Consider the following 22,772-nt stretch of genomic DNA (forward strand, 5'->3'; position numbering starts at 1 on the left):
ACCGGCGGTTTATACCGGACTTTGCCGGAAGAACAGCGGCTTTGACCGATCTGTTGAAGGGTAAGAAGGCGGCTATGGTACGCTGGACCCCTCAGGCTGAGGAATCGTTTCAGTCCATGAAGACTGCCTTGTGTGGTCAACTGGTCCTCATTAGCCCCGATTTCGGTAACCCCTTCATTGTGCAAACAGATGCCTCCGAGGTGGGTCTGGGTGCCATACTCTCGCAAGAGGTGAACGGATCTGAGCATCCGGTTACCTACTTGAGCCGGAAACTTACCCCGGCGGAGAAGAATTATAGCATAGTGGAGAAGGAGTGCTTGGCTATTAAATGGGCCTTGGAGTCCCTGCGCTATTATTTGCTCGGGCGACAGTTTCGGTTGGTGACGGACCACGCGCCCCTCGTTTGGATGAGAAATGCGAAGGAACGGAATGCCCGGGTTACCCGCTGGTTCCTGTCCCTTCAAAACTTCAGTTTTACAGTGGAGCATCGGGCCGGTTCGTCCCAGGGCAATGCCGATGCCCTGTCTCGGACGGCCTGTTTGGGGGCGTCCGTTCATCCCCTCGGGTTTGAACGGAGGGGGGGGTATGTGAGATAGTGAGGCCATTCTTATGTGACGGACGATATGTATCTCTCAGGATGCGTACAGAAACATTAGAGCCCTGCATAGCGGTCAGTCCACTAACCCAGGCCGGGTTGTGCAGGTGGCTCATGGCCACAGTTCTCATTTAAAAGGTCTTTGTAAAGGCCTGGGTGTGGCAGAGTTTGCTTTGTAAGCTGCAGAGCAAGAAGCTGAGAGGAGTTCAGACCTGTGTGGTGTGATAACACAGGTCTGTGGGCCCACCTGAAAAGCAGTACGGGGTACAGTAAGACCGTCTTCTACGGCAGCGGGTACCTGTGTGACGTGGTAACCTATGGACTGTATATAGCCTGGCTGTATCCCGGAGGACGTATATCCAGTGCAACAGCGGTAAATAAACTTATGTTGATTGAACTTTTTGGGTCACTACCTCTTTGTCGTCCTGGGGGACCCCCACCCCGCTACATTACTCATAGACCTTGCTAATTATTTTTTCTCAGTACCACTGGACCCAGCATGCCAAGATTTCTTTGCATTCACGCACAACCTAAACCAATATACATGGACAAGACTGCCTCAAGGAATGCAACATTCTCCTACGCTATATACTCAGGTATGTAGTGAGTAGTGTCCTTCAAAGCTGGCAGCTCCCAGACCACTGTGGTCTCCTCCAGTATGTGGATGATTTGCTACTGTGCTGCCCTAGTGACGAAGAATGTAAAACGGCTTCAATAAGCCTTCTTACCTTTCTGGCAGACGTAGGATGCAAAGCAAGCAGAGATAAATTGCAATTCTGCAAAACGAGGGTCACTTTCCTGGGTCATTGCCTTTCTGCGGGACAAAAACACCTCAGCCCGGACAGACAAGAAGTTATCAGAAAAGCAAGCATTCCCAAGAATCTCAAGCAACTTAGAGGATTTTTAGGATTGATCTCATTCTGCAGACAGTGGATTCCCAAAGCGTCACTACTCATGCAACCGCTGTATGATTGCACGAAGAATGTTCCTTTTTCTCTTACAGAAGAAGCTCGACAAAGCTTTCAAAAGCTTAAGGAACTAGTGATTCATGCATCTGCTCTGGCACTCCCAAACTATGATCTCACCTTCTATCTGTTCGTAGCAGAGCTTCAAGGATTTGCCGTAGGAGTACTCACCCAGAAGACGGACAAACATCACATAATTGGGTACTACTCCTCTCAACTTGACAACGTCACCAAAGCAGCACCAACCTGTGTCCGTGCTGTTACAGCAGTTTCAAACATACTGCAGAAAGCATCTGAAATCTCACTCGATTTCCCGACTACTATCGTTACAAGCCATGACATACATGCTATTCTCAATCAAGTGCAGCTGAAACACCTCTCCATAGCAAGACAAGTCAGACTTCAGTACACGCTGTTGCTACCCCCAAACATCTCATTTGCTCGAGTTACAAGTCTAAACCTTGCTGATCTACTGATCTTCACAAGTTTAGAAGGGGGGGACAGAAGAGAGGACATAAGAAGAGAGTGACAAATGTACCAGCGCACCATTTGATCATGATTGTCAGAAACTCATCGAACAGGAGGCAAAGCCCCTGCACAATATTCAGACAACACCGCTTACAAATCCAGACTTTGAACTTTTTGTGGATGGAAGCAGATATGCCGATGATACAGGCAAGTTACACACCGGATTTGCGGTAGTAACACTATATGCAGTCTTAGCCAAACAACCGCTACCTCCACTCATATCTGCCCAAGAAGCAGAACTTCTCGCCCTCATCTGGGCAATTGATTTTCTGGAAGAACGAACAGCGAACATCTACACGGACTCAGCCTATGCATACGGCATTGTGCACGATTTTGGCACTATCTGGCAGACTAGAGGATTCCTCACATCAACAGGAAATCCCATCAAGCATAGAGCCTCAGTGAAGAAACTAATGTAAGTAGCCTTGATACCAAAGCAGCTAGCAATCATAAAGGTTGCTGCCCACACCAAGGCTCAAACACCCGAGGCAAGGGGAAATCACTTGGCTGACCAAACAGCAAAACAAGTAGCCTTACTCCCTTTGAAGGAGACGGAAACAGTGTCAACGACGGAGGAAGAAATGCAGAACCTCTTTGAGACACAAGAAAACGCCTCTGAGGAAGAAAAGGCCGGATGGCGGGCCAAGGGGGCAGAAAAGGTGAAGGGGATTTGGCGCCTAAATGGACTTTCCGTCCTGCCACGCAGTTTGTTCCCTGCCATTTTCCAAGTACTCCACTACCCTACACACGGTAGCACAAATTCAATCATGAACGAGATGCAACCTTATTGGGTAGACAATACGCCTTCAGAGAATAAAAGCTTGTCACATCTGTCAACAGCACAATCCAGGCCAGCTAACTAAAACCCCGCAAAGACACATGCCAAAGACGTTTGCCCCATTTCAAAGAGTACAAATAGACTATATACAGTTGCCAAAACATGGCATCTACGAGTTTGTACTTGTCTGTGTAGACCTCTTCTCAGGATGGCCAGAGGCCTACCCTGTTTGTTCAGCCACAGCCCGAATTACAGCAAAAAATTTGGCCTGTGTGCTGGTGCCCCGGTTTGGACTCCCTGAAGTCATAGAGTCGGACCGAGGTACTCATTTCACTGGACAAGTTTTCCAGAACACTTGTGCCCTGTTAGGCATTCAGTCAGCCTTACCACCCACAGTCATCAGGGAAAGTGGAAAGGTTAAATGGAACTCTAAAGCTCAAACTAGCCAAGGCAGTGGAGGAGACTGGTAGACCATGGACAGAATGTCTCCCCATAGCTCTTTACTCTATAAGGACTACCCCGCAGGGAAAGCACAGGCTCTCACCCTTTGAAATACTCTTTGGTAGTGCACCCAGATTAGGATGCTACTTCCCGCAGGAGTTACACCTGCAATGTGATAGCCTAACGTCTTATGTTGTTTCTCTGCAGAAGAGACTAACTGAAACCCACCAAAGGGTCTACTCTTATCTACCTGATCCTGATGCCGTTCCAAGAACCCACTCCCTAAAGCCTGGTGACTGGGTCTACCTAAAGAAGCACGTGAGAAAGACCCTTGAGCCACGATTCGAAGGGCCTTTGACTGTCAGCTGACCACTCCAACCTCCGTCAAACTTGATGGGAGATCGACATGGGTCCATGCCAGCCACTGCAAGAAGGCCTAATACTGCTGATAAGTATTTCTATGTGTACTCCCTTTTTGGGGCCTTCTACACCACGGCAGAATTCATTTGAGACCCATCATGAAGTGTTAGGCTAGTTTCACACTACGGAATCCGTCAGTAATGTAGTACAGTTCATTTATTTACAGTGGAAGTGCGTTAATATGCCGCGTGTGTCACATGCAGTACCCGCTTGTGTCCACATGGTGTCGCGCTTCCACTGTAAATAAATGAACTGTACTACATTATTGACGGATTCCATTTGCGTGAAAATAGCGCAAGTGTGAGTGGGGCCTTAGCTGAAAAACTTGAGATCACAGACTGCTGGATATGTACACATGCACCTGTGACAGCCTCTTCTATGCCTTACTTAGCCATACCAGTCCCAATAAACGAAGTGTTCCAATGGGGAGGCTGTTACAATAGACTATCAGTCAATGACACCAAGTATCAAAAACTGTGGAACACTAGTGTGCCCATACCAATAGTAGGATGGGTAGATTTCCCCTGGTCGCAAGGCAACCTTACTACTGGCCTTCCCGGAACCCAGCAATATTTAGCCTTTGAAGGAAGCAGCTGGGTACCCCGTAATTACACAAAAACACCCACTATGGGCAAGTTTCCAACAGAAGAAATCAAAATAAGTTTTGGGTAAACCTCTGACAGTACAGATGCATTTAAACCCTTGCTGTTAGAGAGACATCTGCATGACCATGGGTGGGTATACAATTCATTGTTTCCAGAGGGCACAAATGATACTTGCTACTCCCAACCCGGAAATTTATGATGCAATGATTCTGACCCATATGTGCCTGGCCGAGAAACCTGTGGTGAACAGTCCGTAGGCTATTGTAGTCCCCTAGGCTAACTTCACGGATGGTGTATGCTCAGAAACATATCGGCCTTTATAGATATAGTACATAGACTCATATTACAACATTCTGCCATCTGGGATCTCCCACCGCAAACCTACTGGGTTTGTGGTTACAATGCCTACAAATGGCTACCAGTAAGAGTACATGGCACCTGCACCTTGGCCCGTTTGACCCCTGCCACCTTCATTATCAATACCACTGATATACCGGCAGGGAAAATGCCTCTCCACCTACTGATAAAGAGAGCGGCAGACAACAAAGACAGGCCTAGTGGCCGACCCCATGTGGTTCAAATGAGCCATGTCAACAAATTTTTCAGTTCTCTTTTTCTCTATCCCATGATAATGCAGATGTATGATAAGTTGGTGGACAGCACCGACTATCTTGATGATCAAATTTTTGAGGTTATCCAAGCAGAAAATAGTACCATTGCCATACAGAGACAATTAATCATTGTAACCAACCAACATACTTTGGTACTGGATTACCTCACTGCGGCCCAAGGGGGGATGTGCCAAATAATAGGCCCCAGCTGTTGTCACTATATAGATTCAAAAGGAACCTTAAAAGCCCAAGCCAGTTTAACTGAGATACAAAAGCTGAGGAAAAAACATGATGAGGTGGTACTCAGAAGCTCAGATGCTTGGTGGAGCAATACCTTTTCAATGTTCAACCCTGCAAACTGGTTTACGGGAATAGGAGGATGGTTCATGGGGATACTGCAATCAGTGTTCCAAGTGTTACTTTGTTTATTAGTTGCTTATGTAGTGTTCAAGTTGCTAATGGCTTTGTTTTCCCGCTGCTTGAAGCAATGTAGATACAATGATTATTCAGCACCCCTATGAAATCACTAATATGCTTTTTTTCTCTTCTCTACTCTTTCCTCTAGAAATCACCTTGGCGTATCATGATGAGACTCCTATCAAGAGGCATGCAGGCAGTCCTCTAGGTGATGGATGTGGACGACACTCCTTGGGCAACCCGCGGCTAAGAAAGTATCTGGAGGCTAGCCTGCTCGCTCTATAGTCCACAGCTTCTCGATGGCCCCCTGTCCATCACTCACGCCTAAAGGGGGGATTGTGAGGAAAGAGTTAACCTTTTTCACTGGTTAGAAAAATAATAGAAATTCATTTTCCCTTGCAAGAACAAAACCAGACTTATTTACATAATAAACTCTGAGACCAAACTCAAGGACGCAGAATGTTTTGACTTAGAAACGACTGACAAACATCTTGTTATGGGAAGAAGAAACGTTATAGACTGTTATGGGAATATAAGTCATTATGTTAATTTCTCTTGCTGGGAACATGTAATCCACGCCTTAATGAATGTAGATTAATGAATATGTATGTTGCATAGTTACGCCCTAATCAACTTTGTATAACTTTGTAATGTAAACAAAATCAATACACTTCTATTTCGGAGCCGCACATCTCCAGGTCTTATGTGTATAACAACGTCTGCCTGTTTTCCTTGAGCCTGGAATAGCAGAGGGGGGGGTCACCGGTACCCTCTCCGCATTTGGACATCACTGGCAACAGCTGTGACCGTTAGGTCAACCTAACAGTTCCCAATGGCGCAGTTATGAACTCTTTTGGAAGAGTCACTTTGAGGGGGTCCTGTCACACCCCTGTCCTGGGTCTGGGCTCTTCTCCCTACACATTGGGCTTTGTAAGTATCCCAGCGTGCTCCATGTGTTGAGCTTCCTAGGTCTATATAAAGCCTATCAAGATATAAACCTGTGTCTTGGTAGTAATACTGTTAGTTTGTATGTGCACAGCAACCTGTCTGTGGTCTCCAGGACGTCTCTTGTCTGCAACTTCCAGTACCTCAGTTACTTGTCTCCGGTCTTCCAAGACCTCTGCTACACATCTGCGGTTTCAAGTGACGTACATTGTCAGCCCTTGACAACAATTATAAATACACAATCCATACATGTTATACACTTGTGGCTCCACTCCGTACACATCATATACACACACCTGAGGTCGGTGCGAGTTTGTAGACACCAAACATGTATAAGTTTGCTTTTATATAAGGGGTTAAAAAAAAAATCACAAGTTTTTCCAAAAAAAGTGGCATACGTTTTGCGCTATTTTCCGAAACCCGTAGCATTCTCATTTTTCGGGATCTATGGATCAGTGACAGCTTATTTTTTGCGTCTCAGGCTGACGTTTTTAATGATACCATTTTTGCATAGATGCTACGTTTTGATGCCTGTTATTGCATTTTGCGCAAAACTTGCGGCGACCAAAAAACGTCATTTTGGCATTTGGAATTTTTTTTGCCGCTAAGCGAACTCGGCGATACTAAATATGTGTATATTTTTTATTTTTTTAACCCTTTAATTTTCAATTACAAAAAAGAAACAAAACCGCTCACCACTGCAGAGACAAGCCTGAATATATCCTCCTGTTAGTCCCCTTTGGTCCGGCACGGATTACGGCAGCAAGCCGAGAAGATAATAGAAGAAAGCAGTGGAAAAATCCAGCTGGACTCCAAAGGGATAAATAAAAATGCTTCTTTATTTATATCAACTCGATTAAAAATATATATCCATTTCTCAAGTAAAGACACCGGCTTGTTCACACTGATGCATGGCAGATGTATACTACTACGCGTTTCGGCGGAACGCCTTCCTCAGGTCATAGTCAGTACAAGATTAAGAGGATATTTATAAATGTTTTTCCTGAGCAGCGAAGTAACTCACATGTTCTCAATAAATTAATTATATAGGGGAGTATACGCTGCTCAGGTAAAATCACAAATTCACAAGAGGAAAGTACAAAAAGACCATGAAGTATTTATCTAACCTTAAATTACATAGGTATCCATCCAGATAAAATACAGAAAAAAATATATATATATATCAATTAACATCTAGGTATGAAAATCTTATATATAGATAAATATACATATCTTTTTTTCTTTCTTTTTTTTCCCATAAATGGACATGAAAATCAATAGACACAATAAAACCCCACTTTATAGATGTAGATAATCACATTCGTTTGTCAAAACACATTATAGGAAGCAAGACATATAAAAAGGACATTGCCCACAGGTATAAGAAGAGAGAGAGAGAAAAAAAAAAAATTATAATGTCTCGCAGTTGTCAGCCGATGCCTACCCGTATATGTAAGGCTCAAACAGAACACATGTCAATATTAATGAGCGACAGAAATATCAGTGTTGAGATCTACAACAACAAATCAACCACGCTCATACAATGGAAGTGTAAAGTGCTGTTGTATTAGTCTCGCAGTTGTCAGCCAAAAAAAAAAGTTAAATTTCTCTCTTTTTTTCAAAAACCTCAATAGCATAAGATCAAATCATGTCTGCTATTTAATCCCTTTGGGAGGCGGGTATCCAACATAAAAATCCACCGACTTTCATGATTAAGTAGCTTTCTCCTATAGTCGCCTCCTCTCAATGGTTTAAAAACCTTCTCTATACCCTTGAATTTAAAAGCTGTCAAATTGCCCTTGTGGACTGTGGCAAAATGTCTAGATACCGCAGAGATACCAATGGTATTAGCGTTCACTGAATCGGACATGTGCTTGCGTATACGTTTTTTAAGTGGCCCCACTGTACAGCCTACGTACTGAATCTGGCATTGTTCACACTCTATCAGATATACCACATGATCACTATTACAGTTAATGAAAGTATTAATGTTAAAGCTATTACCATTGTGGAAAGATACAAAGGTATCACTCTTGCTAACAAAACTGCAGCATTTACATTTAGCGGCACCGCACTTAAAAAAACCTTTGACTTCTAACCACGTGGTAGATCTGACAGGCCGTGTTGAGACAAATGTGCTAGGAGACAAAATACTCTGCAAAGTGGGAGCCTTTCTGGCAACAAATCTAACTGCATTCTTGCTCATGATTTCCTTCAATCTCAGATCTTGGTTCAGCAGAGGTAAGTATTTTTTTATGATATTTTTTATACTGTCAAATTGATCACTGAATTGCGTAGAGAAGGTAATAAAACAATTATCGTTGTCCCTCTGTTTAGATTTGTCGGCAAGGAGGTCTACTCTATTTACTCTATCAACTATATGCTCTGCTCTGTCTGGTACCCACCCAGGATAATCTCGTGCTCTGAGTCTGTCTTTAACCCTTTGTGCCTCTTTTTTGTATGTATTTGGGCTGGAACTATTTCTCTTAGTACAGATCAATTCTCCCACTGGAATATTTCTCAGAACATGTTTAGGATGGCAGGAAGATGCATTCAGTGTGTTATTAGTGGCCAGAGGTTTCCTAAATGGAGAAATACATACTCTGTTATCTTTGATGGAGAATTCAATGTCCAAAAAATTAATTTTTGTTTTATGTAGATTGTGTGTGAATTTCAGATTGAACTCATTGTTATCCAAATATGAAAACAATTCCTCAGCTCTGGATTCTGTGCTCCTCCATACGAGTAACATGTCATCTATGTATCTCCCCAGCCACAAAATATCACTAAAAAAAGGTGAAGTAGTACTGTATAAAAACCTCTCTTCCCAAACCGCCATAACAATGTTAGCAAGGGAGGGTGAGAAAACCGCTCCCATGCTAACACCACTCCGCTGCAAAAAAAAACGTTTATCAAATGAAAAATAATTGTGACTGAGGAGATACTTGACCGCAATTAGCAAAAATTCGACAATAGAAGGGTTATAATTGCTGAAACTGTTCAAAAAATATTCCAAACAATTAATGGCTACATCATGAGGTATTGCCGGGTACAAACCAATAACATCTACTGTGATCCAGGTGTATTCTTTTTTCCATTCCATATTATCAAAAAGGGAAATAATCGATTTGGAATCTCTAATGTAGCTAGGGATGAGTCTGACCAGCGGCTGCAAATAATGGTCGACCCACTCACCCAGCTTTTCATTGAGACCCCCAATACCCGCTATTATGGGTCTAAGGGGAGGTGGAAATAACCCCTTATGTGTTTTAGGTAAGGAATGATACACCGGGACCACAGGATGATTCACAAATAAATAGTCTTTAAGTTTACCATCAATTGCATTAATAGTTAAACCCTCATTCAAAATAGACAATAACTCAGACTTATATTTTTCTGTAGGATCAGACATAAGTTCCAAATACATGTGATCGTTAGAAAGATCTATGAAATTCAATTTCTTATAAAGTCCAGAGTTCATAATGACCAAAGCCCCTCCTTTATCTGATTGTCTTATCATTAGATCTTTGTTGTTCCGTAAATCTTTTAGTGCTTTCCGCTCACTACTAGACAAATTATGAGACACATTTGTAATATTTGTAGTATGTCTCTCCAGCTCCAAAAGTTCAGATTCAATCAATTCCTGGAATGAATCCAGAATGTGCGGTCTTGATTGCAATGGGTAAAAGGCAGGGTTAGGTGTTGCAAATGAATTATTAAGACATATAACATCCTCATTGGCATTTTTCTCTAAATGTCTCAAATCCCATAACACAGTCTGTTCTTGCAAAGTCAGAAAATTTTGTGAGATCACTTGGGAAGTTGAGACTGTAGGGGCACATATCTCATTGCTTTTGTCAAAGTGACATTTGACTGTAAGGTTCCTCACAAATTTATTAATGTCACATAGAGTATTAAATATATCAAAGTCTCTGGATGGGGAAAACCCCAATCCCTTCGATAAAACATTAATTTGTGTTTGTGACAATATATAACTGGATATATTCCAGATTGGAACACTCACCAATTCTTCAGACTCCGAGTATGGTATTTTCTTCCTGTGTTTCTTGCCTCCCCTTCGTCGTTTTTTGCACGCTTGCGGTTTTTATTGCTGTGGTTGGGAAACCACTGGTTATTTCCCACAGAAGTGGAGGTAGAGGCATTGGATGTATCAGAGAAATCATCTGAAGCATTGGAAACTGTGTGCTCTGAGAGAAAGCTGGAACCGGCAAATGAAACTTTGTTTCTCATAGATGATTTTCTTTTGTAGGAAAAAGATCTCTTATTCCAGCTGTATACTTGATTATTAGCATAGTCATCTTTGTCTCTGATAAATTTCTTTTTCTTCATCTCTGTAATGTGTTCCTCTAACTTTGCAAGGTTATTTGAGATATTCTCCTGTAATTTGCCAAAATGCTTGTTACCAGAAAAAACATTAGCTGCAGTTTGTAGGTCTTTAATTTCCTTTTTTATATCGACCAAGTCTTTCTCTTCCTCTTGCAAAATTAGTTTAATAAGATTCAAGGAACATTGAGACAAAATATTATTCCATTTATCTTGAAAGGTTTGATCATATTGTGAAGTCACTCTTTTATGGATACGGAGACCTCTGGGAATCATATCATTATTGAGATAAGTCTGTAATGAGTTATGGTCCCACCAGATCCTCATTTCTTTGGACATTTTATGTTCCAGATCTTTCATAATATTAAATAAATCATCAGGAGGAACCTCTGTCCTTTCTTTGGGTGTAGAAAAAAATCATGGCTGCTTTATCAAGCCTGGCAGAGCAATTTTCATAGTCCAAAAAATTCCTTCTAGATGAATCCATATTAAATCACAATTGTGAGTAGCAATCAGTGTGAAAATAGTTTTGCAGGAGCTGGTTTAAGTAGAGCAAATAGACAAGTACAAAAAACAAACAAAACCGCTCACCACTGCAGAGACAAGCCTGAATATATCCTCCTGTTAGTCCCCTTTGGTCCGGCACGGATTACGGCAGCAAGCCGAGAAGATAATAGAAGAAAGCAGTGGAAAAATCCAGCTGGACTCCAAAGGGATAAATAAAAATGCTTCTTTATTTATATCAACTCGATTAAAAATATATATCCATTTCTCAAGTAAAGACACCGGCTTGTTCACACTGATGCATGGCAGATGTATACTACTACGCGTTTCGGCGGAACGCCTTCCTCAGGTCATAGTCAGTACAAGATTAAGAGGATATTTATAAATGTTTTTCCTGAGCAGCGAAGTAACTCACATGTTCTCAATAAATTAATTATATAGGGGAGTATACACTGCTCAGGTAAAATCACAAATTCACAAGAGGAAAGTACAAAAAGACCATGAAGTATTTATCTAACCTTAAATTACATAGGTATCCATCCAGATAAAATACAGAAAAAAATATATATATATCAATTAACATCTAGGTATGAAAATCTTATATATAGATAAATATACATATCTTTTTTTCTTTCTTTTTTTTCCCATAAATGGACATGAAAATCAATAGACACAATAAAACCCCAGTTTATAGATGTAGATAATCACATTCGTTTGTCAAAACACATTATAGGAAGCAAGACATATAAAAAGGACATTGCCCACAGGTATAAGAAGAGAGAGAGAGAAAAAAAAAAAAAATTATAATGTCTCGCAGTTGTCAGCCGATGCCTACCCGTATATGTAAGGCTCAAACAGAACACATGTCAATATTAATGAGCGACAGAAATATCAGTGTTGAGATCTACAACAACAAATCAACCACGCTCATACAATGGAAGTGTAAAGTGCTGTTGTATTAGTCTCGCAGTTGTCAGCCAAAAAAAAAAAAAAAAAAGTTAAATTTCTCTCTTTTTTTCAAAAACCTCAATAGCATAAGATCAAATCATGTCTGCTATTTAATCCCTTTGGGAGGCGGGTATCCAACATAAAAATCCACCGACTTTCATGATTAAGTAGCTTTCTCCTATAGTCGCCTTCTCTCAATGGTTTAAAAACCTTCTCTATACCCTTGAATTTAAAAGCTGTCAAATTGCCCTTGTGGACTGTGGCAAAATGTCTAGATACCGCAGAGATACCAATGGTATTAGCGTTCACTGAATCGGACATGTGCTTGCGTATACGTTTTTTAAGTGGTCCCACTGTACAGCCTACGTACTGAATCTGGCATTGTTCACACTCTATCAGATGTACCACATGATCACTATTACAGTTAATGAAAGTATTAATGTTAAAGCTATTACCATTGTGGAAAGATACAAAGGTATCACTCTTGCTAACAAAACTGCAGCATTTACATTTAGCGGCACCGCACTTAAAAAAACCTTTGACTTCTAACCACGTGGTAGATCTGACCGGCCGTGTTGAGACAAATGTGCTAGGAGACAAAATACTCTGCAGAGTGGGAGCCTTTCTGGCAACAAATCTAACTGCATTCTTGCTCATAATTTCCTTCAATCTCAGATCTTGGTTCAGCAGAGGTAAGTATTTTTTTATGATATTTTTTATACTGTCAAATTGATCACTGAATTGCGTGGAGAAGGTAATAAAACAATTATCGTTGTCCCTCTGTTTAGATTTGTCGGCAAGGAGGTCTACTCTATTTACTCTATCAACTATATGCTCTGCTCTGTCTAATACCCACCCAGGATAATCTCGTGCTCTGAGTCTGTCTTTAACCCTTTGTGCCTCTTTTTTGTATGTATTTGGGCTGGAACTATTTCTCTTAGTACGGATCAATTCTCCCACTGGAATATTTCTCAGAACATGTTTAGGATGGCAGGAAGATGCATTCAGTGTGTTATTAGTGGCCAGAGGTTTCCTAAATGGAGAAATACATACTCTGTTATCTTTGATGGAGAATTCAATGTCCAAAAAATTAATTTTTGTTTTATGTAGATTGTGTGTGAATTTCAGATTGAACTCATTATTATCCAAATATGAAAACAATTCCTCAGCTCTGGATTCTGTGCTCCTCCATACGAGTAACATGTCATCTATGTATCTCCCCAGCCACAAAATATCACTAAAAAAAGGTGAATTAGTACTGTATAAAAACCTCTCTTCCCAAACCGCCATAACAATGTTAGCAAGGGAGGGTGAGAAAACCGCTCCCATGCTAACACCACTCCGCTGCAAAAAAAAACGTTTATCAAATGAAAAATAATTGTGACTGAGGAGATACTTGACCGCAATTAGCAAAAATTCGACAATAGAAGGGTTATAATTGCTGAAACTGTTCAAAAAATATTCCAAACAATTAATGGCTACATCATGAGGTATTGCCGGGTACAAACCAATAACATCTACTGTGATCCAGGTGTATTCTTTTTTCCATTCCATATTATCAAAAAGGGAAATAATCGATTTGGAATCTCTAATGTAGCTAGGGATGAGTCTGACCAGCGGCTGCAAATAATGGTCGACCCACTCACCCAGCTTTTCATTGAGACCCCCAATACCCGCTATTATGGGTCTAAGGGGAGGTGGAAATAACCCCTTATGTGTTTTAGGTAAGGAATGATACACCGGGACCACAGGATGATTCACAAATAAATAGTCTTTAAGTTTACCATCAATTGCATTAATAGTTAAACCCTCATTCAAAATAGACAATAACTCAGACATATTTTTCTGTAGGATCAGACATAAGTTCCAAATACATGTGATCGTTAGAAAGATCTATGAAATTCAATTTCTTATAAAGTCCAGAGTTCATAATGACCAAAGCCCCTCCTTTATCTGATTGTCTTATCATTAGATCTTTGTTGTTCCGTAAATCTTTTAGTGCTTTCCGCTCACTACTAGACAAATTATGAGACACATTTGTAATATTTGTAGTATGTCTCTCCAGCTCCAAAAGTTCAGATTCAATCAATTCCTGGAATGAATCCAGAATGTGCGGTCTTGATTGCAATGGGTAAAAGGCAGGGTTAGGTGTTGCAAATTAATTATTAAGACATATAACATCCTCATTGGCATTTTTCTCTAAATGTCTCAAATCCCATAACACAGTCTGTTCTTGCAAAGTCAAAAAATCTTGTGAGATCACTTGGGAAGTTGAGACTTTAGGGGCACATATCTCATTGTTTTTGTCAAAGTGACATTTGACTGTAAGGTTCCTCACAAATTTATTAATGTCACATAGAGTATTAAATATATCAAAGTCTCTGGATGGGGAAAACCCCAATCCCTTCGATAAAACATTAATTTGTGTTTGTGACAATATATAACTGGATATATTCCAGATTGGAACACTCACCAATTCTTCAGACTCCGAGTATGGCATTTTCTTCCTGTGTTTCTTGCCTCCCCTTCGTCGTTTTTTGCACGCTTGCGGTTTTTATTGCTGTGGTTGGGAAACCACTGGTTATTTCCCATAGAAGTGGAGGTAGAGGCATTGGATGTATCAGAGAAATCATCTGAAGCATTGGAAGCTGTGTGCTCTGAGAGAAAGCTGGAACCGGCAAATGAAACTTTGTTTCTCATAGATGATTTTCTTTTGTAGGAAAAAGATCTCTTATTCCAGCTGTATACTTGATTATTAGCATAGTCATCTTTGTCTCTGATAAATTTCTTTTTCTTCATCTCTGTAATGTGTTCCTCTAATTTTGCAAGGTTATTTGAGATATTCTCCTGTAATTTGCCAAAATGCTTGTTACCAGAAAAAACATTAGCTGCAGTTTGTAGGTCTTTAATTTCCTTTTTTATATCGACCAAGTCTTTCTCTATCTCTTGCAAAATTAGTTTGATAAGATTCAAGGAACATTGAGACAAAATATTATTCCATTTATCTTGAAAGGTTTGATCATATTGTGAAGTCACTCTTTTATGGATACGGAGACCTCTGGGAATCATATCATTATTGAGATAAGTCTGTAATGAGTTATGGTCCCACCAGATCCTCATTTCTTTGGACATTTTATGTTCCAGATCTTTCATAATATTAAATAAATCATCAGGAGGAACCTCTGTCCTTCCTTTGGGTATAGAAAAAATCATGGCTGCTTTCTCAAGCCTGGCAGAGCAATTTTCATAGTCCAAAAAATTCCTTCTAGATGAATCCATATTAAATCACAATTGTGAGTAGCAATCAGTGTGAAAATAGTTTTGCAGGAGCTGGTTTAAGTAGAGCAAATAGACAAGTACAAAAAACAAACAAAACCGCTCACCACTGCAGAGACAAGCCTGAATATATCCTCCCGTTAGTCCCCTTTGGTCCGGCACGGATTACGGCAGCAAGCCGAGAAGATAATAGAAGAAAGCAGTGGAAAAATCCAGCTGGACTCCAAAGGGATAAATAAAAATGCTTCTTTATTTATATCAACTCGATTAAAAATATATATCCATTTCTCAAGTAAAGACACCGGCTTGTTCACACTGATGCATGGCAGATGTATACTACTACGCGTTTCGGCGGAACGCCTTCCTCAGGTCATAGTCAGTACAAGATTAAGAGGATATTTATAAATGTTTTTCCTGAGCAGCGAAGTAACTCACATGTTCTCAATAAATTAATTATATAGGGGAGTATACACTGCTCAGGTAAAATCACAAATTCACAAGAGGAAAGTACAAAAAGACCATGAAGTATTTATCTAACCTTAAATTACATAGGTATCCATCCAAATAAAATACAGAAAAAAATATATATATATCAATTAACATCTAGGTATAAAAATCTTATATATAGATAAATATACATATCTTTTTTTCTTTCTTTTTTTTCCCCATAAATGGACATGAAAATCAATAGACACAATAAAACCCCACTTTATAGATGTAGATAATCACATTCGTTTGTCAAAACACATTATAGGAAGCAAGATATATAAAAAGGACATTGCCCACAGGTATAAGAAGGCATTGTGTGAACAATGCCAGATTCAGTACGTAGGCTGTACAGTGGGGCCACTTAAAAAACGTATACGCAAGCACATGTCCGATTCAGTGAACGCTAATACCATTGGTATCTCTGCGGTATCTAGACATTTTGCCACAGTCCACAAGGGCAATTTGACAGCTTTTAAATTCAAGGGTATAGAGAAGGTTTTTAAACCATTGAGAGGAGGCGACTATAGGAGAAAGCTACTTAATCATGAAAGTCGGTGGATTTTTATGTTGGATACCCGCCTCCCAAAGGGATTAAATAGCAGACATGATTTGATCTTATGCTATTGAGGTTTTTGAAAAAAAGAGAGAAATTTAACTTTTTTTTTTTTTTGGCTGACAACTGCGAGACTAATACAACAGCACTTTACACTTCCATTGTATGAGCGTGGTTGATTTGTTGTTGTAGATCTCAACACTGATATTTCTGTCGCTCATTAATATTGACATGTGTTCTGTTTGAGCCTTACATATACGGGTAGGCATCGGCTGACAACTGTGAGACATAATTTTTTTTTTTTTTCTCTCTCTCTCTTCTTATACCTGTGGGCAATGTCCTTTTTATATGTCTTGCTTCCTATAATGTGTTTTGACAAACAAATGTGATTATCTACATCTATAAAGTGGGGTTTTATTGTGTCTATTGATTTTCATGTCCATTTATGGGGAAAAAAAAGAAAGAAAAAAAGATATGTATATTTATCTATATATAAGATTTTCATACCTAGATGTTAATTGATATATATATATATTTTTCTGTATTTTATTTGGATGGATACCTATGAAATTTAAGGTTAGATAAATACTTCATGGTCTTTTTGTACTTTTCTCTTGTGAATTTGTGATTTTACGTGAGCAGCGTATACTCCCCTATATAATTAATTTATTGAGAACATGTGAGTTACTTCGCTGCTCAGGAAAAACATTTATAAATATCCTCTTAATCTTGTACTGACTATGACCTGAGGAAGGCGTTCCGCCGAAACGCGTAGTAGTATACATCTGCCATGCATCAGTGTGAACAAGCCGGTGTCTTTACTTGAGAAATGGATATATATTTTTAATCGAGTTGATATAAATAAAGAAGCATTTTTATTTATCCCTTTGGAGTCCAGCTGGATTTTTCCACTGCTTTCTTCTATTATCTTCTTGGCTTGCTGCCGTAATCCGTGCCAGACCAAAGGGGACTAACAGGAGGATATATTCAGGCTTGTCTCTGCAGTGGTGAGCGGTTTTGTTTGTTTTTTGTACTTGTCCATTGAAATATATGTAATATCATACTGCATATTCCAGATATCAGCCGCCGGCTGGGGCTTTTATTTGTGTGCACTATTTTATTTGTAGCTGTGCCCCAAATATTTTATATGCGCATCATTTAATTATTGATCTTTATCAAACAATTGATTTTAATTTTTTTTGAGTGTCTTTTATTTTTCCACCAAAAATAGTTATTAACAAAAAATTTCAAATTTAAATATTTCCTTTTGGTCTATTTACCCTATTTTACCTTATCTATATCCTTTTTGAATAACTTGAAGTGGCATAGAATACTATAAAATTATTATTTTATTTCACTTTTATACTTTTCTTAGGAGCAGCTACCACAGAAATATCTGGAAAAACAAGAAGAGACAACCACTGCAGACCACAGCAAGGAACAACTATAAATCACACCCAAAGCATCCCAGGGAGAGGTTTATAAAGAAAGTCAGAAGCTGGCAACAGAGGAAAAACCTGACAGGTTCCCAGGGTCATAGAGTCCGCTGCTGCAGAAACAGACAACTGTCAGATAACAACTCGTGCTGTCAATCTCTGGGATTTTCCAACACTTGCTGCCAATGGATTGTCAGCCGACTGTGACACCTATGTGACAACCCCTCACTAATTTTGTGTGAAATGTCTACTCCAGAGGTGAGGCAAAATCATCACATCTAAACAACAGAGAAATCTAGGCAGGAAGAATATATATTTTACAAGCATTTATTAACAAAACAACAAGTTTGGAAATGCAATTATATACAATGTGATAGGAATTCTGAAATATATCTCCAATCTGGGGCTGCGCTTTTTAGTAAAAGCAGTGGGTAATCTGAGATTAGTGAAGTATCTTAATATAATCCAGTATCAAAACATTTTACAAATGTTCATAAAGGCTCTCTCTGGGTTCGTAGAGCTCACACTGCTAAGGGTTGTGGGATCTCACAACCTGGAAGTTCCTTTCGGGGGACATTAGGGACAATTCAAAAGTTTTGGTACTGGATTATATTTAGAAAATTCACTAATCTGCGGCTCTCCACTGTATTAGTAAATAAAAAGGCAGCCACAGATTTGTGATAAGCACTATTTAAAGGGAAAGTCATCATTGCGCTAGAAATTGGAAGATGGCCCCCCCGTAACAGTGTCAGCTGCAGATCCCTCCTATCAGTGCAGCATAACCACATTTTTTGCTTCAATCTTTTTCCCTACTTTCCTTCTTTAAAACCTAGGTGTGTCTTATGGTCTGAAAAATACAATAAGTTTAAAAAGAAAGAAAATGCTTCAATTATTCACAACATGAAAAAGGTTCCTTCCCTGTGCGGCTTCTTCACATGTTTGACAAGATCTGATTTCTGAGAACTACATTTTCCAGATTTAGAACATAAAAATGGTTTATTTTGTGTGATTGTTTTGATGGTAATCAAGACCTGATTTCCTAGTAAAACATTTACCACATTCTGAGCATGAGAACATCTTCTCCCCTGTTTGAGATCTTTGATGCCTAACAAGAACTGATTTCTGAATAAAACATTTCCCACACTCTGAACATGAAAATGGCTTCTCCTATGTGTGAGATCTTTGATGCCTAACATGATCTGATTTCTGAATAAAACATTTCCCACACTCTGAACATGAAAATGGCTTCTCCCCTGTATGAGATCTTTGATGCACAACAAGACCTGATTTCCTAGTAAAACATTTACCACATTCTGAGCATGAAAACATCTTCTCCCCTGTGTGAGATCTTTGATGCCTAACAAGAACTGATTTCTGAATAAAACATTTCTCACACTTTGAACATGAAAATGGCTTCTCCCTGGTGTGAAATCTTTGATGCACAACAAGTTTTGATTTCTCATTAAAACATTTCCCACACTCTGTACATGAAAATGGCTTTTCCCCTGTGTGAGATCTTTGATGCACAACAAGTTTTGATTTCTCAATAAAACATTTCCCACACTCTGAACATGAAAATGGCTTTTCCCCCGTGTGATTTTTGTGATGTCTAACAAGGTGTGATTTTCGGATAAAACATTTCCCACATTCTGAACATGAAAACTGCTTCTTCCCAGTGTGATATTTTTGATGCGTTACAAGATTTGATTTCTGACTAAAACATTTCCCACATTCGGAACATGAAAATGGCTTTTCCCCTGTATGAGATCTTTGATGGTTAACAAGATGTGATTTCCTGGTAAAACATTTCCCACATTTTGAACATAAAAATGGTTTCTCCCTTGTAGGAGCCGTTTCTTGTTCCACGTCCCTTCTGTAACTGTTATTTTGCTTAAAATTCTGTGATAAATTGGAATTTTGGACTTGTTTGAAAAGATCAGATGATAGTGCTTTCCGAGGAAGGACTGGAAGTATATCTGGGATACCAGCATGCTCTTCATATGTATCATGTGTGATACTTTCATCATCTGTTATAAATTCTGAAGATATTAGATTTCCATCTGAACTCCCAATACAGTCATCTGCTAAAAATAAACACAATGTTACTAGTTTTTAATGATGTTATCTTGAAAGTACATTCATTTTTTTTATACCATAACATCAGAAACTAAATCTGGGAAAAAATCATTCTGAATCTGTTTTCCAATTTTGAGATCTAACAGATACATTTTCGTTAATTCAGACCTCCCATTCCTGTCTCCAGGATATCTCTCCAGTAGCACCAGTTCTCTGGAATGTGCTACAGTAAATAATCTGACTGATTGTCACAATGTGAAGATATCAAAGGACAGTGGGCTCCTATACTGTTCCTCAGGCTAGGAGACCCTAAGCTGTCCCTAATCTCTGGATTACCCCTGAAGGTGGAGATGCCATTGTACTGTACCTCACTATTCTCCTTACTAGATCTAATGTGTGATTTCCCAGGGAAGGAAAGTGAATGAGTATGATGGAAATAAAGATTAAGACAGATGGGAAAACTAAAACTAAAGCTGGTGTCACACACAGCGACAACGACAACGACGTCGCTGCTATGTCACCATTTTCTGTGACGTTGCAGCGACGTCCCGTCGCTGTCGCTGTGTGTGACATCCAGCAACGACCTGGCCCCTGCTGTGAGGTCGCCGGTCGTTGCTGAATGTCCAGCTTCATTTTTTGGTCGTCGCTCTCCCGCTGTGAAGCACACATCGCTGTGTGTGACAGCGAGAGAGCGACGAAATGAAGCGAGCAGGAGCAGGAGCCGGCGTCTGGCAGCTGCGGCAAGCTGTAGCCAGCGTAAACATCGGGTAACCAAGGGAAGGCCTTTCCCTGGTTACCCGATATTTACCTTCGTTACCAGCCTCCGCCCTTGCTGCCAGTGCCGGCTCCTGCTCTGTGCACATGTAGCTGCAGTACACATCGGGTTAATTAACCCGATGTATACTGTAGCAAGGAGAGCAAGGAGCCAGCGCTAAGCAGTGTGCGCGGCTCCCTGCTCTCTGCAATGTGACATGTAGCTGCAGTACACATCGGGTTAATTAACCCGATGTGTACTGTACCTAGGAGAGCAGGGAGCCAGCGCTAAGCGCGGCTCCCTGCTCTCTGCACATGTAGCACAGCGACGTTATGATCGCTGCTTCTGCTGTGTTTGACAGCTAAGCAGCGATCATAACAGCGACTTACAAGGTCGCTGTTACGTCACAGAAAATGGTGACGTAACAGCGACGTCGTTGTCGCTGTCGCTTAGTGTGAACCCAGCTTTAGGCACACTGCAAACTCACAGAAACAAACAGTGAGAGACTAAGGAGAAAAGCAAGAGCAGGAAGGCAGTAACAAAAGGACATCAAGGGTTTACACCACAACAGTTCACAGCAGTAATGCACAACAACCACCTGTTAGTCTGTATGACAACACCTCCCTCACCAGACCAGTATAGGTAAACTATATCTGGCATTAATGGAATAGTCCAACCAGCATATACAGAAGGGCAGAGAATGATACTGGCTTCCTGCAGCATGTGATCAAAGACACTAACTAGCAGCCCAGCAGAGATTAACTCTTGCTAGCCTGCCTATCTGTGGTTTGATGCCTGTGTCTCCCTACACTGCTCACGGACATCAGAGAAGTTAGCAGGCAGAATGTAGTTTCCACAGATCCTGACACCGCCTTGACAGTTGAATAACCTACAAACATCTCTGTGACATTGGTCCACAACATAGACAATTTCAAAGAGATTTTTTTCCAAGACGAAAATAAAATAGTTAAGGACAAATGCTGGAAATTTAATGGGGATGTCCGGGACTATGACGTTGATGGTCTATCCAAAGGCTTTGTAACCAAAGCAGGTAGCAGGGTCTTGCTGTCTGTGCAGATAAACATTTGGGCTCCAATTCATCAAGACTGGCGATGTACACTGAAAAATGACATCAGGGACGGAAGTGACATTTCTGGCATAGGGAACGCTGCAGTTTGTTACGAATTACAGAAGAGGTGGCATCACACCCTTGTTCTGGCCAAGCTTTACCAATTTTGGTAAAGCTGGTTAAAACTGGCGTGACCACACACACACACACACACACCAGCCTGTCTCCTCTTCTGCTTTAGACTCCTGCAAATGAGACCTTTGGTTGTGATGTCAGAAAGGTCTTTAAGCAGTCCTATAATCGGCATATAAACACTAGGGCCCCAAAGAGAATGGGAGCCCTGTGAAATTGCCCAGTTTCCTCGCACTCTACCCTAATGCCAGTCCTGCATGCCAACCTGTCTTCTGTTCAGTTCTTTTAGACTCCTGAAGTTAAAAGACCTTTGGTTACATCATGTCACATGACTTTGAAGTCATCAAAGGTTGTTAAACAATTAACCTTAGAATACAACTGATGAGGACCCTAAGAGAGTGGGGTTCTTAAGAATATGCGCAGTTTGACTCCTCCCAACGCTGGCCATGACTGTAACTAGGGCTTAATTTTGGAGTAGGTCTTATTTACTGGGAAACACAGTAATCATGAACCCTCTGCAGGTCTTTGAGTTGCCTTCATAGCGATATAGAGAAGGCACTAGAAACAACAGCAGAAGAAGCAGAAGGAAAGAAAATACAGCTGAAAAAAACCCAGAGCAGAAAGCCTAAAAATGTAAACACAAAATTAGTGCAGAAAGTACATGAGTAGATATCTCTTACTGGATAGAGCTGGAGGAAACACATCCTGAGGAACATCGGGGTCTTCTTGTTTACAGTCCTGTGGGAGAAGAGGACGGGGACATCTCTCTGGTGTTGTCCTCTTACTGGATAGAACTGGAGGAGACACATACAGGGACTGAATTCATTCCTTACATACAGATAATTATAGGCCGTGTGTATTTAGTCCTGTCTATTACCTGGTGATG

At 40.4% G+C, this 22,772-nt stretch overlaps 1 pseudogene; it reads right to left on the reverse strand.

Moving 5' to 3' along the window:
- Positions 1-18,166: 18,166 nt before the first annotated feature.
- The window catches only part of LOC142258913 (uncharacterized), a 185,962-nt pseudogene continuing 181,356 nt past the window's right edge, over positions 18,167-22,772 (reverse strand).

This window comes from Anomaloglossus baeobatrachus, assembly GCF_048569485.1.
Source record: "Anomaloglossus baeobatrachus isolate aAnoBae1 chromosome 5 unlocalized genomic scaffold, aAnoBae1.hap1 SUPER_5_unloc_17, whole genome shotgun sequence".
Classification (NCBI taxonomy): Eukaryota; Metazoa; Chordata; class Amphibia; order Anura; family Aromobatidae; genus Anomaloglossus; species Anomaloglossus baeobatrachus.